A 19,637-nucleotide genomic window follows, 5' to 3' on the forward strand; every position below is an offset into this window, starting at 1 on the left:
AAAACAGTGAAAAAACGGCGGTTTGGCACTTTTGACTATTTTTCCTGCTACGGCGTTTACCGAACAGGAAAAATATTTTTATATATTTGTAGAGCGGGTGATTTCGGACGCGGGGATACCTAACATGTATATGTTTCACAGTTTTTAACTACTTTTATATTTGTTCTAGGGAAAGGGGGGTGATTTGAACTTTTAATACTTTTTATATTTTTTTATATTTTTTTTTACTTTTTTTTTTATTTTTTTTTTGCATTTATTAGACCCCCTAGGGGTGTTGAACCCCAGGGGGTCTGATCACTAATGCAATGCATTACAATGCTAATGCATTGCAATGCATTGCAAAAAAGCATCATCTCTTTTGCAGGCTGTATACACCAGCCTGCAAAAGAGAGAATTTGCAGACCGGCTGGGAGCCTTTAACAAGGCTCCCGGCTGTCACTGCAACATGACGTCGGCCCTGGAGCATGCTCCAGGAGCCGGCGATCCTTGCCAAAATGGCGGCGCATGGGCCGCCGGGAAAATGGCGCCTCCGGCGCCTTTGACAGCAGCGCCGGAGGGGTTAATGCCTCCGATCGGTCCGGGGACTGATCGGAGGCATGAGAGCCAGTTGTCTACTGCTTAAAGCAGTAGACACCCGGCGGCTATGACGGCCGCCCGACTCCCGGGCGGTCGCCATAGTTACAGACCCGACACGCGCCGTACTATTACGGCGCATGTCGGGAAGGGGTTAAAGCCTTAATTTACAATAAAGATAAATCCAATCTCACTAGAGAGGAACAAAAAGCATTGGTATGGTAAAACAACAACATCAATCGATTATAAAAGGAAAGCTGACAAAGGCGGTAACATTGTAGTCATTTCAAGAGAGCAATATCTCAAAGAAGCAGAAAGGCAATTAGCTGACACTAAGACCTACAAAAGGTTAGAAAAGAATCCCACATTGTCTATCAATAATACAATTAGAACTTTTTAAAGACAAAATGTAGAAAATAACGCCATATCAAAACAAAAAACGGCAGAACAACTATTTATTCAGAATCCCATAAAGCCTTGCTGGTATTTCCTTTCCAATATCCATAAGGATCTCGAGAATCCTCCGGGAAGGCCGATAGTTTCCAGCATTGGCTCAGTAACTGAACCTTTGCGCAATATCTTGATTGGCTCTTACGGCCAGTATTAACTTTCTTAAAAGATACAAATGATTTTTTGAATCATCTGGAAAACGTGGTATGGGAACAAGGATTTAAGTTGGCGACCATTGATGTGGAGACCCTCTATACTAGAATACCCCAGAAGGAGGGAATAGAGGCCATTGCTAAAATTCTTAAACATGCTCATAAAGAAGACAAACAAATTAACTTCATTACAAAAGGTATAGAGATCGTATTGGGCAATACACATTTAATAATCACCGGTATGCCCAGATCGATGGCACAGCTATGGGCATTCTCCTGGCTTGTACATAGGCCAATTTATTCCTTGCCCATTTTGAAGATATCTGTGTGTATTCTCAAAAGAATATATTTTCTAAACATATACGCCTATATCTAAGGTATGTGGACGATGTATTCATTTTGTTGTCTGGTACAAATGACACTTTTTTTTAAATTCGTGAAATACGTAAATAATAACGAGTTTAATATGAGATTTACTGCTAAAATCGATGACAATGTTTCTGAGTTTCTTGATGTTGCTGTTAAAAAGTAATACCGAACAAGGTATTGCTACTGAAGTATATAGAAAAGCTACTTCAACGAATGCGTTCCTGCATTATACGAGCTACCATCCACAATATGTCAAAGATTCAATCCCATACAGTAAGTTTATACAAGGATTACGCTGGGTTCACACCTGCGTCTGGGGTCTCCGTTCTATGGTTTCCGTCTTCTGCATGGCAGAAGACGGAAACCATAGACCGGGTCCGGCCGTGCGCGGCAGTGAGCGTTTTGCGCTCTCCGCCGCGAAACCGGATTTTTTTATCCGGACACAGAGTACTGCATGTCCGACTCTGTGTCTGGATTATAAAACCCGGTTTCGCGGCAGAGAGCGCAAAACGCTCACCGCCGCGCACGGCCGGACAGCTTTCTCACCCATTCAAATGAATGGGTGAGAAAGTCTCCTGCAGGTTTCCGTATCCTGCCTGTGTTTTAGGCAGGAAACGGAAACCTAAGTACGGAGACCGGGCCGCAGATGTGAACGAGCCCTTATCAGATTTGATGTACACATGAAGGATTACATATTGTATAATGTATATTCTGACCTGTTGTATTCGAAACTTCTCCTTCAGAACAGGAGACACAGTTATAGCAGCAGACATGATGCCCTCCATTCGGAGCTTTTCGGTATCCTGGAGAACACGGCTCATTACACCGAGCCTGCGGCTTCTTATACATGGAGTAAAACAGAAACGCACCTTAGAAATGTAATAAATTCAGGCATTCTACTATTTGTTCTAAAGCTTCACAGCCCGTAGTGGTGGTGATCCCAGGTATACCATAACTTTATTCCCTTACCTTTCCTTAGGGGGGTTCATTTAATTTCTTTAATATGGTTGTCACTTACTTACTCTTAGGGGTCCATTAATCCTTGTATTTGCTTCCTTAACATGGTTGTATTCACTTAATTATATTGTATTATTGCTTACTAGAGTTGAGCGAGTAGTATTCGATCGAGTAGATATTCGATCGAATACTACGGTATTCGAAATTCTCGTACTATTTGAATGTAAAAGTTTGATGCAGAACCAGCATTGAATGGCACTTAGCTTGTGAGCAGTTCCAATACGTCTGAGCATGCTCAGTAAGGTGAAAGCTGGATGGTTAGACTGACCTGCAGGTGGCGCTCTGCGCTATGATAGCTACCTGCGGGACCCAATCCTAACAATCGTATATAGTAGCAAATGATTATTTGATTGACGTGATGGTGCCCTTTAAGAATAGCGCTCTTCCCTTTGGGTCCAAATAGTGCTGTTGACATTGAAAAGGTATAGAGCTATGGAAAAGTCTGGAGACTCCTTTGGAGGAGGGAGATGGATTGGTGTTGTAGCACTATTGGTGACTGACTAAATACTTTTTTGCCCCACTGTAATTCTTGTAAAGGAGACAGGGGAAAAACTGACAGTGGAAATTGTTATGACTGGCAGGATGTATATAAAAATAATAATAATAATAATAATAATAATAATAATAATAATAATAATAATAATAATAATAATAATAAATCCTGCAGAGCCCACTGGGTTCTGAACCGCAGGGCACACTGGTGTGAACAAGGCCCGACAGTTAATCTCACTGCCGGGCTACACCATGAACTGATTGCTCCCTGTCACCTCGCAGAGTAGCTGCCACTGCAGTAAAAAGCAGCCACTTAAATGAATGATAAAAGTCTTGCAGTTACTGCACTGCAAGACTAACACAAACAGCAACTAAGACTGCGTGCTCCCAGTAGCTCACTGGGCCACACCACACCACAGCCGCCTGCAGCTGAAGTACCACAGGTAACAGACTTACTAGGTAGGAGATTCCCACAAATCTGACTAGGGAAGGGGTACCCACAATTTTAACCCATAAAGGGAAAATTCTCCCTACCTGCCGAACTAGGCAGCTGGCTGCCAACTAAATTCTTGCACTGAAGTTTGAGGTTTGAGATTTGAGGCTAGAGCACCTGGCATCCAAACCAGCCTCCTTAAATGATGGGAAGGCGGGACTGATCAGCCAGCCCAGGTGCTTCAAGCCAGATACTGATATCGGCTGCAAAGGGATTAACCCCATGCATTATTCAGCCAGACATGGCCTGTTCTATCATATAATATCATATTCCACATAATACCACCACTCATGTTTCCACTGCTATCACCACTCAGCCAGACATGTCCTGCAGCCTAATCCATCATCTTCCAATATAGATCTATGGTAATGGAGGACACGTCTGTATAACTTTCAGAAAGACGAAATGACTTTGACTATATCAGTACATGACATATGGAAATTATTAGCGCACCACCAATAAATAACTTATTTTATGGTCCAGAACATTTCAGTAGATTCTTTGAGAACTCACAAGCTCTATATACGCTATAGTTTATTATCACATGTCATCTAATGAATATTTACTTACTTTATCATTTTTCCAAATAATTTTTTCTTCATTAACTTGCAATTCATCATTCGTTTCATTAAAGTAGAAAGAAGTCTTATTCATTCTGAGCACACCAATTTTGCGATATATCCACAGAGTCCTGAATGCTACTTGCCACCCGGTAGGCACTTCACCTCTGTCATTAAAGTGAATCCGAAGTCCAATATTATCTATATAGTTCACAGCTTTCACATACTTATTCAACTGGCAAAGAAACATAAAGTGGGACAAAAAGAAGAGCAATAAATCCCATGAGAATCATTATTCAAACCTACAAAGAAACGCAACGCTATGCACAACTCGGCCAGCAGGGCGGCTCCCTATAAGAACACAAAATGTTACATTTTAATGGTTTCTAGTTACGCAGATAAATGATTTATTGCTCAAATCCTCAAACTTATTTCACCTTTTTTACGTACCTGATCGAGTGCAGTCACCAAACAACGTAAGATATGTTATGGAAATCCCAATTTTACACTATATATATATATATATATATATGTGTGTGTATTGTACATATATACAGTAGTGTGGGAATGTTTTAGGCAGATGTGGAAGAACTATTGCAAACTAAGAATGGTTTCAGTCACAATGGATACAAATGAAAAAAGAGAAATGTAAATCCCATCAATATTCGGTGTGACCTTTGCCCTTTGCCTTCCATCAGTTCTTCTCGGTACTTGCAGACAGCTTTTGACAAATTTTTTGACAGAAGTTGTTCCCACCGCCATCTTGGAGAACTAAGCACAGATCTTCTATAGATGTAGGCTTGCTCCACACCTTCTGTCTCTTCATGTCATCTTAGATATGTGGGGACCATATCATCACTATCACAACTCTACCACCAAAGGGCAAAGGTCATGCCAAAAGTTGATGGGATTTACTTTTCTCTGTTTTCATTAATTTTATTTGTTAATTGAAAAAAATAAACTATTATCAGTGCTATTTATAAAACCATTCTTACTTTGCATTAGTACTGGATAGACAGCTAGATAGATAGATAGATAGATAGATAGATAGATAGATAGATAGATAGATAGATGATCGATAGATAGATAGGAGATAGATAGATAGATAGATAGATAGATAGATAGATAGATAGATGATAGATAGATAGATAGATAGATAGATAGATAGATAGAAAGTAGGAAAACGTAGGAATAGAAAATAAATTGGAAAAAGTAATTGGCTGGCTAAATCAGATGACCTCCACATTATACGAATGGTAGATTTCAGATTCAGGTCATATGAGACTGTGAACTATGTGACTGTGAGACAGGGATAGATGTACTGGCAGGGTTAGCTAGGGATTACCTTTATTTAGGTAGGAATCTTACTCAAACAGCTCTCTGGGGCTCTATCTTGTTACAGTCCATTACATGTTAGTCGGAATCCCTGTCAGCTTGCGATATGCAGGAGCTGACTTTTTCTCATAGGAATGCATTGACCAACGTTGAATGGCCGAATGATGTACACTGTATGGCATTCGGCTAATCAACGCTGGCCAATGCATTCCTATGGGAAAAAGTCAGTTCTTGTTTGGAGGCAGGTGGACACATATTGGGCAGCAATCTCCACAGTGGACTCCTCTTCTCTCAGTAGGATGTGAAGTTTCCTCTTCTCGTCTGCAGATGTGAAGTCTGGGATGTGGGCAGAGGGTCTTTCAAAGTAGATGGCCCTCGTAGCTGAGTATTTGGTGCAGTGTAGCAAGAAATGAGCCTTGTCTTCTAGGGCCCCTTGGTTGCAGTGTTGGCACAGTCTGTTTTCCCGTGGCTTGCATGACTGCTTGTGCCACCTCATTTCAATTTCTAGATTGTGGGCGCTCAGTCTGTACCGGCTAAGGATCTGTCTGTGTTTGGGATGGGATATTTTCTCCAGGCAGGTGGCCATGGTGTAGTTCCTTTGCAGAGATTGGCATACATCTTGGAGTTACTTATTTCGTTTCTCAATTCTTCGAAATATTGCTCTTTGTTTGCCTTTATGGTTGCCTTTATTTGGGCCTTGGTTGTCATCTGTTGGTGTTTTTGGTTTGGCGGTTGGCTGTTGCTTGGTTGGGGGATGCTGGGTTTGCTTCGAGTTCGGTGGCTTAGCCATGCTTGGTGGTGGTAGGATTGGGAGTTGCTGATTTGGATGTGTGCCTGGAAAACTAGTGCCCTCTTCTGTATGGTGAGCCATAGGGGGAGCCTGCCTAAATCCTCCCTGCAAGCCGTGTTGGAGGTGCTCTGTTGGACATGGAGCAGGTATTTGCAGAACTCCAGGTGGAAAGTTTCTGTTTGGCTAGAGTCCCATTTTGGCTGATCTGGGTAGGTGGCTGGGCCCCAGATTTTGCTGCCGTAGAGAAGGATCGGAGTGATGACTGCATTGAAAGTCTTTAGCCAGACCCTCACTGGTTGTTTGAGGTGGTGCAGTTGTCTTCTGATGGCGTAGAAGGTTCTGCAGGCTTTTCCTTTCAGGGTTTCTATTGCTGCTTTGAAGGTTTCTGATTGGCTGAGCTCCAGCCCCAGGTAGGTGTAGCTGTTGGTTTTCTCCAGTGTGGAGCCGTTCAGTGTGAATTGTGGGGAGGGAGATTTGTTGTGGCCCTTCTTCTGGAATACCATGACTTTGGTTTTCTTGTGGCTGAAGGGTAGGGTCCATGTGGTGCTGAATTTTTTCAGCACTGACAGGCTGTCTTGGAGGTCTTTCTCAGTGGGGGCCAGGAGTAGGAGATACCTAATGTGTATAAGTTTCACAGTATTTAAGAACTTTTATATGTGTTCAAGGGAAAGGTGGGTGATTTGAATTATTATTATTATTATTATTATTATTATTATTATTATTTACTCAGGGGGTCTGATCAGTAATGCAATGCATTTCAAAAACCCGGGCTTCTATTGCAGGCTACACAGAGTAGCCTGCAATAGAATCCATTGAATGACAGGCCGGAGAGTCTTCACAAGGCTCCCCGCTGTCATGACATCGCGATTCCGGCCCTGGAGCTTGCTCCGGGTATTGGCGATTGCTGGCAAAATGGCGGTGCCTGTGCACTGCTGGGAAAATGGTGCCTCGGTCAGCATTGACCGAGGCGTCGGAGGGGTTAATTCCCTCGATTTGTGCATGCACTGACAGGGGGCATTAGCTCTGGGTGTCTACTGTATAAAACAGTAGACACCTGGCGGCTATGCCGGCCGCTCGGCTCCTGGGCAGCCGCCATAGTTAAACACCTGGCATCTGGCGGATGTCAGGAAGTGGTTAACTATTGCTGAATTTTCTGATTTGTGCTGCCTATAGCCTAGCTCTTGCAGATATGTGTGGTGTGAATAACATAGCACCAGTATTAGATATAGCATAGACCACAGATTCTGAAATCTCTAGTGGTGAAAAGCATAGCCAGTGACCTCTAGGAAGACATACAAAAAAAAACCAACAACATATTTTAAGAGACTCCAAGTCAGTGCTGGAGTCCTTGGTTCGAATCTGAACAAGGACAACATCTCCAGTGTTTGTGGGGGTTTATTCTGGGTACTCTGGTTTTCTCTCACACTTCAAAGACGTCCCTTCCTTGGGACAATGACTGACATTGTCAAAGAAGGGGAAAAATAAACAACAACAAAAAAATTCTATAACTCACCCATTCCGAGTGCTCCGGAGTCTTTCTGCACAGTCCGGACCTGCAGCTCACATGTCTACTTCCGGTGGAAGTCCCTGCCACAGGCCATTCAGCAGCCTCAATGAAGGACATGAGATGTCATTACACAATTACTTGTGGATCACATTTGCCATGATGGCTCAGTGGTTAGCATAGGGTTAACATTCTAGTCTCCTAACTTCATTGTACATGGGTGCATTCACATGGAGGAAAATGGTGAGGAATTTGGTGTAGAATTTCAATGCTGAAAAAAAGCCTCCCATTGACTTCAATGGGTTAATTTTTCTGCTACTAGAATGGACTCTTACGCCTCACGAATCCGCCTGAAGAATGAGCATGTCGCTTCTTTTTTTCCGGGAGCCGGAACAAACGGCTCCCGTTAAAAAGAACTGACCGGCTCCCATTGATTTCAAGTATATATAATAAAAACAATACATATTTTATATGGCTGCATCCGTAACACCCTGTACAATAAAACTGAAACATTAGTTAACCTACTCGGTGAGTGTCAGAAAAAAATAACAGAAAAGAACTTCTGAAAGTAATGATTTTTGCCCATTTTGCCTTATAAAAAATGCTATAAAAAGTGATCAAAAAGTCATACATAACCAAAACAGTGCAAAGTAAAACCACAGGTCATCCAGCAAAAAGTAAGCCCGCAACCAACAAAAATAAAAATGTTACGCCTCTCAGAATATGACGATGCACAACAATGTTCTATAATAATGATTAGAGATGAGTGAACAGTAATATGTTCGAGGCTTGATATTCGTTTCGAGTAACCCCTCAATATTCGACTACTCGAATCGAATATCAGACCCTATTATAGTCTATGGGGGGAAAATGCTCGTTTCAGGGGTAGGCAACGTTCGATCAAATTATACTTACCAAGTCCACGAGTGAGGGTCGGGCTGGATCCTCTTTGCACTCTTCTCCTTGCAGCGTCCCCGCGGCGTCTTCCGGCTCTGAATTCACTCTGCCAGGCATCGGGCCTGGGCAGAGCCGACTGTGCATGCCTGCACTACAAGCGAACATGCGCAGTCGGCTCTGCCCAGACCCGATGCCTGGCAGAGTGAATGAAGAGCCGGAAGACGCCGTGGGGAAGCTGCACGGAGAAGACTTCTAAAGGTAGGAGAAGAACCAGCGTTGATTGGCCGACTGTATAGGATTCGACCAATCAATGCTGGTTCTGCATCGAACTTTTACATTCGAACAGTGAGTGGTACTGGATCGAATACGAGTATTTCGAATACCGTAGTATTTGATCGAATACCTACTCGATCGAGTACTACTCGCTCATCTCTACTAATGATCTATGTCACCAAATGCGTTTTTGTTCTGCAGAATTAGTATTGCATAAAAAAACAATATAAATGAGGCATCGCCGTAATCATCTTGGCCCGCAGAATAAAGGAAACATGTTAAATTTGAAGTATATGGCATGATGTAAGATTAAGAGGTAAAATGCAATGCCAGAATTGACGGGGCATTTTTTAATCCACCCAGAAAGAGTTAATAAAATTTTGAAAATAAGTTATAGGCACCCAATAATGATGTCATTACAAAATGCATCTCATTCCACAAAAAAAATAGCCCTCACATGGCTACATCACCAGAAAAATAAAAAAAAAATATATAGCTTACACAATGCGAAGACAAAAATCCCCAAAATTCGCCAAACCATTAGAACACAACTGGCTGTGGAAGGAAGGGAATGTATAAACTGTGCGAGTGTATATCAGGGGACAAACCAGATTTATATCTTAGAAGGAAATATACACCAGAAGTGACTGCCACAGTAATCTCTTACCACCCAATCATAGGAGCTATTGAGGGTATAGTAGGGAATTTGGTGTTCCCAATGTTCTCTGTACAGCTTTATACTCCGCTAACATGGAGTACAATGTGCCATGAAAAAAACAATCTGCAAAAAGTTACAGCGTCTTAAAATGCTTGCCATTTAAAGGTAACATATATCAGTTTTAAAAAACGAGACCTGGTCCATAAGGCACTTGTTAGATTTGGTCCATGACCGGTTAGACACATCTCTATAAATCAGAAGTATTTTACTTACCGATCGTCTTAATCTGGATTTCCTTATCTCATTTCTTCTTTTCAATAATGCATGTAATGCATGTGCCAGAATATATACCGTTGTGTATGAATAGTATATATTTGTATTTGTTTGTGTTGTTCTAGGAAAGTCATATATCCCGGTGCAGTTCTTTCCAGGTCTTATAGTCAACCCTTGAAAAAAAGAGTTTTTCTTCTTATCTGAAGTCAAGCAACGATATTTATACCAGAAAATGTCTTGTAGTAGAGGGTCATCTGGCCGGGTGGAAGGGTTCACACGTTCTAAATTGTAATCATTGAAATGTATTATAGGCAACATCAGCATAAAGCTGCAGTTGAGCAACGGTAGGTACTTCTCTCCAAAGTCTATAACATTTACCCAGGACTCGTGAAGGATCAATGTGTAGTTTCCCAGTTTGGCTTCATAGAAATACTTTGCATAATCTTCATCAAAGAAAACAGCAATCACGATGACTTCTACAGTTAGATTTCTAATGTTGGCCAACCTCATCTTGGTTTCTTCTTCCATATTTTTATTTATTTTAGCCACAAACGCAGTGCAGATCCCATGCTGGGCCATCTTCTTACTGAGTATATCCGCCTCCATTTCACCATTCCAATTATCTATTGTAATGATCCCAACCCAATTCCATCCAAAGTATTTCAGCAACTTAGCAATAGCCACACATCGAATATAATCATTGGAGGAAACGTGATACAAAGTTGGATATAAGACTCTATCACTGAGGAGAGGATCAGCAATTCCATAACTGACCTGTATAAGTAGAAAACATAAAATTCTTATTTATTTTGATCCTAATCCCACAAATAAACTAGTGCAACTAGGGCTGACAGTATGGAGGTAGTGCCATAGGGGAGGTTCAGATGGCAGCTGGTCTCGTCCTCACCAGACATGGGGGCTTTTGTGTCAAAGACTCTTACAGGCCCTATGGTGGCCCAGTGAGGAGGGATCACACCTATGTGGTTGATATAGATTGTTCACCATAGACACTCCCTGTGTTGGTTCTCCTGACTGCTGATGTTTTTTGGGGCTCCGGATGTTGGTATAAACGACACACAGGAGACACAGTGGCTGTTGAAAAGGTGACACTTGGAGCACATTTTACTTAGAGATATTTTACTTTTTTTTTTTTCCAAGATGGCGCCGTCATGTGTGGCTGCCTTTGTTACAGTTGCTACAAGCTAAACTGATTTTTATCTTTCCTTTTCTGCACTCTTTGTCTATCACTACAAGAAACATTGCATTATGACTAACTCACTTGCTAGACTTGAAATTGCTGCAGCACACTTTTCAAAGGAATCCATTTGAGTGATGTGTTGTGCGTGGAGAATGCCCTCACACAGACTGGGAAGACTTGTGTACACAAAGGAGGCTTTGTTACAGCTTATGCCTGCAGACATGCTACAGGACAGCAGGCATGCTCTCACCATCCCCCACGAGCTAAGAAGGAAACTTATGAAATTTAGGAAATGTGGATGCAGAGCTGGCATATTAAGACCACACAGAAGAAATCGCTATAGCAGACAGTGCTCGCTGAGACTTCCGGTGCTCACTGGAGCCTAATTAGCATATGAATATAAATGGGATCATTCAAAAACTAATGAGGAGATTGCCATACAAAGGATAGGTGTGAAATAGTCTTTCTAAAGGCCATGCAAGTATATGTTTAGTTAAAAATGACTTTTCCCAATGATAGAGCCCCTTTAAAGGGGTTGGCCAGGTTTTCTTTTTATTTATGGCCTATCCATAGGATGGGTTATAAATAGAGATGAGCGAACAGTAAAATGTTTGATATTCGATATTCGTTTCGAGTAGCCCCTCAATATTTGACTACTTGAATCGAATATCGAACCCCATTATAGTCTATGGGGGGAAAATGCTCATTTCAGGGGTAGGCAACATTCGATCAAATTATACTTACCAAGTCCACGAGTGAGGGTCCTGGATCCTCCGAGAAGTCTTCTCCGTGCAGCATCCCCGCGGCATCTTCCGGCTCTGAATTCACTCTGCCAAGCATCGGGCCTGGACAGAGCCGCTTACAGTCAAAGCGGCCATTTTCTTGTAGCGCGGGCAAGCGCAGTCGGCTCTGCCCAGGCCCGATGCCTGGCAGAGTGAATTCAGAGCCGGAAGACGCTGCAGGGATGCTGCACGGAGAAGACTTCCAAAGGTAGGAGAAGAGCCAGCGTTGATTGGCCGACTGTATAGCATTCAGCCAATCAATGTTGGTTCTGCATCGAACTTTTCCATTCGAATAGCGAGTGGTACTCGATCGTGTATGAGTATTTCGAATATCGTAGTATTCGACCGAATACCTACTCGATCAAATACTACTTGCTCATCTCTAGTCCCTGTATGTTACCCTCTATTAGGTTCTACCCTACAGTCATCTTTCATCTGTTCTGTATCTTTCCTGATTTCATCATTATATATTATGTAGTGGCAATATTCCAAAATTAGGAAATTTTTTAAAAAAGAAACAAGTAAAATTGGTGTAGAAGTCGGATTGTGTCATAATATGATAACACTCAATATCTCCTTCACCTCTCACTGTATTACAGATATGTTATAGTCCCGTGTCACAGTAAGAAGATCTGGGCCAGGACTTTATCCTTTACTGACTTTACTAATACATAATAATTGCTACATGACATTGCAGGTAACGACACTATGGAGACACAACTTACCTGTACAAACTTATACAAGCTGAGGAATTGTATCAAGGCACTGTTGTGATGAAAACCAGGATGAGTCACAAAAGCAGCCACTTCCCCATGACCTGAGCAGGAATAATTCGGGATCTCGACGCCGTTTCCAGATATGATATGAATGGCAGAATTTATGGCTTTTAATGGATTTCCACAATTATCAAATATGTGATAGCCAAGGGTAATATTGGGCAGAAGGTCATCCCTCTTGTTGATATCATCGATCGTAAACATGAAGGCCAAGATGGCTTTATATTGGGTAACGGAAATGCTGAAATATTTCCAATAGGATAAATGTGAGAAGAACAATCCTTTATATTCTCTCTCTAGTAAGAGGAAAGCCTAAGCTGGAGATTGTCATCTTACACTAAACCTACATTATATGGCAAGCAATGATCCTAAGACAACAGTCACATGGACCAAACATTGCATGGATAATGTATAATGCACATAGGCTCAGGCTCCATGTCCCACAGCCATATGTCCTGCCATACAGTATACACACTGCACTACTACTATTCTGCACCATGGATCTGATAACTTGCTGCATCCTCATATCTCAAAAAAAGAAAAAAATAAACCCACAGAAAACCATTACAAAAATCAAGTTGAAGCTGGCTGCAATTGTTTATTTTACTTGCTAAGAGGTAGCTTACACATCGTCTACATCTGTATAGTGTACTAAGCAAAGGTTGAAGAAAATGATGTGAATACTGTATATGACAAAGAGAAATGTAAACCCCATCAGTATTTGGTGTGACCTTTCCGCTTTGCCTCAGTTTTTGAAGGCCGTACATCACTTCTTGGACTCATCTTCTAAAGGGCGCTCACACCAAATACTGAAGGGATTCACAGTTCTCTTTTTTTCCAAAATTCTTATAACAGACTTGTTAGAGCCATAGTACATATGTGAGGAAATCAATATATTGTATTTGGTTATATAAACAAGGTCTTCAGAATCAGAACTAGACAAAATAGAACATGACCTATACATTGACAGCCCATGACCTATACATTGACAGCCCATGACCTATACATTGACAGCCCATGACCTATACATTGACAGCCCATGACCTATACATTGACAGCCCATGACTTATACATTGACAGTCCATGACCTATACATTGACAGCCCATGACTTATACATTGACAGTCCATGAACTATACATTGACAGTCCATGACCTATACATTGACAGTCCATGACCTATACATTGACAGCCCATGACCTATACATTGACAGTCCATGGACTATACATGACAGTCCATGACCTATACATTGACAGCCCATGACCTATACATTGACAGCCCATGACCTATACATTGACAGCCCATGACCTATACATTGACAGCCCATGACCTATACATTGACAGCCCATGACCTATACATTGACAGCCCATGACCTATACATTGACAGCCCATGACCTATACATTGACAGTCCATGACTTATACATTGACAGTCCATGAACTATACATTGACAGTCCATGACCTATACATTGACAGCCCATGGCCTATACATTGACAGTCCATGACTTATACATTGACAGTTCATGAACTATACATTGACAGTCCATGACCTATACATTGACAGCCCATGGCCTATACATTGACAGTCCATGACTTATACATTGACAGCCCATGGCCTATACATTGACAGCCCATGACCTATACATTGACAGCCCATGACTTATACATTGACAGCCCATGACCTATACATTGACAGTCCATGACCTATACATTGACAGTCCATGACCTATACATTGACAGTCCATGACCTATACATTGACAGTCCATGGACTATACATTAACAGTCCATGACGTATACATTGACAGCCCATGACCTATATATTGACAATCCATGACCTATACATTGACAATCCATGACCTATACATTGACAGTCCATGACCTATACATTGACAGCCCATGACCTATACATTGACAAGCCATGACCTATACATTGGCAATCCATGGACTATACATTGACAGTCCATGGACTATACATTAACAGTCCATGACGTATACATTGACAGCCCATGACCTATATATTGACAATCCATGACCTATACATTGACAGTCCATGACCTATACATTGACAGCCCATGACCTATACATTGACAAGCCATGACCTATACATTGACAGCCCATGACCTATACATTGACAGTCCATGACCTATACATTGACAATCCATGACAATGGACCATCAAAATATTGTTTATGTGAATAGTCCTGATTCTCCAACAGTGAAATCAATGCAGCCATTAAAAAAACACATATGTAAATACAGACTTAGATGTAGCGTATAACCAGTTTTCTGATGTGATATATAATACATTTATGGGCCTGAGGCGTCCCCACTGACCTTTACTTTTGCTTTGACAAAATGGAGTGAGCGAGGATCTGAATCAATAATGGGCTCCATCTTTTCCACAAGAAAGAGCAGTGTGATAAAGAAGTGCCACATTACCACCCAACCAACCTCACCAGTTTTAATAATTCCTCCTCTGTGTCTTCTGAATTTATAAAGCTTAAGCTAAGATAATATAATCCTTTAATAGTCCCACAGTGGGGATACTCAGTATGTTACAGCAGCCTAGTAATACAGATACAGGATAATACACAGTAATATATTACAGACGTAGACACACATATGCTGAGAAGAGAAGATATACTAGGAGTCCATAGCAGCTAAGGAACAGAAGAAGAAAGAAGGAAGACTTCATAGTCATAATCATTAGTTCTCTGTGCGGAGTCTTCGCTTGGACAGATGTAGATTATACAGTCTGGTCGTGGTTGGAAGGAAGGACTTGTGCTTAATTGATATTCACCAAAATTGCTAAGAGACCTGAAAATATATTATACCTTCTATACCTTCTATACCTTCTATACCTTCTGCACCTCCTGTATCTCCTGAATCTATAAAGCTTAATAGAAATAAATTTCCTGCACTCAAATTAATGCTTCCAAAATATTGTGAACTTTTATTAACATCCGACAAAAACGTTTCGGTCTTATATAGACCTTCTTCAGTTTGTCCGTGGGGTATAGTGGAAAGTGGAAGCTTCTGAAAGTGTCCAGGTCAGAGGGTGCCCTCAGAAGCTTCCACTTTCCACTATACCCCACCGACAAACTGAAGAAGGTCTATATAAGACCGAAACGTTTTTGTCGGATGTTAATAAAAGTTCACAATATTTTGGAAGCATTAATTTGAGTGCAGGAAATATATTTCTATTTTGCTATGGCTATGAGAAGCCTTTTCCTGGCACCAAACTTCTTGACCGAGTGACGGCACATTAAAAGTCTATAAAGCTTAATTGATGTTCACCAGAATTGGTAAGAGACCTGAGAATATAGTATACCTTCTATATATACTACACCTCCTGTACCTCCTATACTGTCTATACCTCTTGTACCTCCTATACCTCCTATACCTCCTGTCCCTTCTATATGTCCTGCACCTCCTATACCTCCTATACTGTCTATACCTCCTATACTGTCTATACCTCTTGTACCTCCTATACCTCCTGTTTGAGCAGATTTCACCTGGTGCTGACACTTTACCCTATTTTGGTTGTTTTTTCAAATACATTCAGTATTCTGAAAGATGAAGAAAGACGTAATGGAAGTAGACAGATAACCTTACACATTACAATAATAAAATAAGACATTTCCACTTGGATCCAATGAATTTAGTACAATATTATAATAGACAGAGATCAGTCCTCCAATAATGATGTCTCCTTTCTGATAATATTCATACTCAAATAACGGCCTTAGCTTTGACATGCGACACATCCGGTTTGTTTTCCCATATAACGCTCCAGGTAGAAGGATCATCAGTATATTCCAGACATGGTGAGGAGGAGACCATATCATGTCTTACACCAGGTTGTGTCCTGCCGTGTAGATGCTGACAGCTCGGCAGAATATCAGCAATGGAATAACATGACTGTGAACTGCAGCTTATAAAGGTTACAGAGAGTTATTACGATCCACAGACGGAGCAGGAGAATTGCGAGATGAGGGAATAGAAGTCTCAGAAAAGATCCAAGTAAATGTGTAAATGTCTCAAGATAATTTTACCTTCTTAATTCACAATAGTTTTAACTGTTTCATAGTCTTTCCTGTGTTCACATCGATTTACCATTGCTAAAGTGACTTTTCGCTTTTCTTTTTTGCTATTTTATAGGGAGGGGTTTTATATATTATTATATTTTTATAAAACACTTTATTACTCTATTGTATTTCTATTAGAAAACAAGTTCTAAAATTCTCCCAAGCAAAGCTGTGACTAAGCATTGTTAGGGAGATCTGCCCTGTATTCACCTTGTATTGCCAGTATATACAGATAGAGCAGTTCATATATCTGTACCTCACCTACAATGTGGTTCTGGTGTCATTTGAAAGCCGAGAGTCTCAACTTCAATCTGAGGGCCACCATAAACACATGCAATTCTTTCAGCCATATCAATCAGTTCAGTTGAAATACATGCTAGAGCAGGAAGCATTCAGCTTCCTGCTCTGCCATTCTGTAAGCCATATGCCACTTAAGGACTGCTGGTTTATAAGGTGTCAGGATCACACACAAGATGTTCAAAGGGACCATGGCGCACGTGTAGGAACACTGACCCCTTCTCTGTTTATATTGTATGCTGTTTCATGTTGATCTTATGATGTAACTACATTCTCGTCGTATAGGATTTTATAGGATGATGGTATAGATTCATTACATGCTCACTATGAAATTAATAATACAATGTTGTTGAATGGTGCCAGCAGAACCACCTCAGGATTAATGCTGGAAAGACCAAGGAGATGGTGGTGCACTTTATTAACCCCTTAGTGACCAGCCTATTTTGGACCTTAATGACTAGAGATGAGCGAACAGTGTTCTATCGAACTCATGTTCGATCGGATATCACGCTGTTCACCATGTTCGAATCGAATCGAACACCGCGTGGTAAAGTGCGCCATTACTCGATTCCCCTCCCACCTTCCCTGGTGCCTTTTTTGCTCCAATAACAGCGCAGGGTAGGTGGGACAGGAACTACGACACCGGTGACGTTGAAAAAAGTAGGCAAAACCCATTGGCTGCCGAAAACATGTGACCTCTAATTTAAAAGAACAGCGCCGCCAAGGTTTGCGTCATTCTGAGCTTGCAATTCACCGAGGACGGAGGTTTCTGTCCAGTTAGCTAGGGCTTAGATTCTGGGTAGGCAGGGACAGGCTAGGATAGGAAGGAGAAGACAACCACAACAGCTCTTGTAAGAGCTAAATTCCAGGGAGAAGCTTGTCAGTGTAACGTGGCACTGACGGGCTCAATTGCCGCAACCCAGCTTTCCCAGCATCCTGAATGGAATACACTGACAGTGTATTCCCGTATACCCGATATATACCCCCGATACCCGTTCCAACGGTGTGCCCCCCCACCTTCACCCCAGAAATACCCTGCAAGTCCCCTAGCAATAGAATTGGGGCTATATACACCCACTATTTTTGCTACTGCCATATAGTGCCATTGTCTGACTGGGAATTCAAAGAATATATTGGGGTTATAAATACCCTCATTTCTTGCTACTGCCATATAGTGCCATTGTCTGACTGGGAATTCCAAGAATATATTGGGTTTACAAATAACCTCATTTCTTGCTACTGCCATATAGTGCCAGAGTCTGACTGGGAATTCAAAGAATATATTGGGTTTACAAATAACCTCATTTCTTGCTACTGCCATATAGTGCCAGTTTCTGACTGGGAATTCAAAGAATATATTGGGGTTACAAATACCCTCATTTCTTGCTACTGCCATATAGTGCCATTGTCTGACTGGGAATTCCAGGAATATATTGGGTTTACAAATACCCTTATTTCTTGCTACTGCTATATAGTGCCAGTTTCTGACTGGGAATTCAAAGAATATATTGGGGTTACAAATACCCTCATTTCTTGCTACTGCTATATAGTGCCTTTGTCTGACTGGGAATTCCAGGAATATATTGGGTTTACAAATACCCTCATTTCTTGCTACTGCTATATAGTGCCAGTTTCTGACTGGGAATTCAAAATGCGCAAGGCTCCCGGAAAGGGACGTGGACGAGGCCGTGGGCGAGGTCGGGGGAATGGTTCTGGGGAGCAAGGTAGCAGTGAAGCCACAGGGCGTCCCGTGCCTACTCCTGTGGGGCAGCAAGCATTGCGCCACTCCACAGTGCCAGGGTTGCTTGCCACATTAACTAAACTGCAGGGTACAAACCTTAGTAGGCCCGAGAACCAGGAATAGGTCTTGCAATGGCTGTCGGATAACGCTTACAGCACATTGTCCAGCAGCCAGTCAGACTCTGCCTCCTCTCCTCCTATTACCCAACAGTCTTGTCCTCCTTCCTCCCAAAATTCCCAAGCTTCACAGAACAATAACCCCAACTGTCCCTGCTCCCCAGAGCTGTTCTCCGCTCCTTTCATTGTCCCTCAACCTGCCCCTCCACGTCGCGATTCCACGAACCTAACAGAGGAGCATCTGTGTCCAGATGCTCAAACACTAGAGTCTCCTCCATCTCCGTTCGATTTGGTGGTGGATGACCAGCAACCCACCCTCATCGACGACGATGTGACGCAGTTGCCGTCAGGGCATCCAGTTGACCTGCGCATTGTGCTGGAGGAGGAGATGAGACAGGAGTTGGAAGAGGAAGTGGTGGATGATGAGGACACTGACCCGACCTGGACAGGGGGGATGTCAAGCGGGGAAAGTAGTGTGGATGTTGAGGCAGGTGCAGCACCAAAAAGGGTAGCTAGAGGCAGAGGCAGAGGTCAGCAGCTTAGGCGAAGCCAGGCCACACCCGGAATCTCCCAAGATGTTCCAGTTCGTACCCAGCCCCGAAAAACTCCCACCTCGAGGGCACGTTTCTCGAAGGTGTGGAGTTTTTTCAAGGAATGCGCCGAGGACAGATATAGTGTTGTTTGCACAATTTGCCTCTCGAAATTGATTAGGGGCTCTGAGAAGAGCAACCTGTCCACCACTTCAATGCGCGGTCATTTGGAATCCAAGCACTGGAATCAGTGGCAGGCAGCAACGGCAGGACA

Source organism: Leptodactylus fuscus, chromosome 1 (genome assembly GCF_031893055.1).
Source record: "Leptodactylus fuscus isolate aLepFus1 chromosome 1, aLepFus1.hap2, whole genome shotgun sequence".
Lineage (NCBI taxonomy): Eukaryota > Metazoa > Chordata > Amphibia > Anura > Leptodactylidae > Leptodactylus > Leptodactylus fuscus.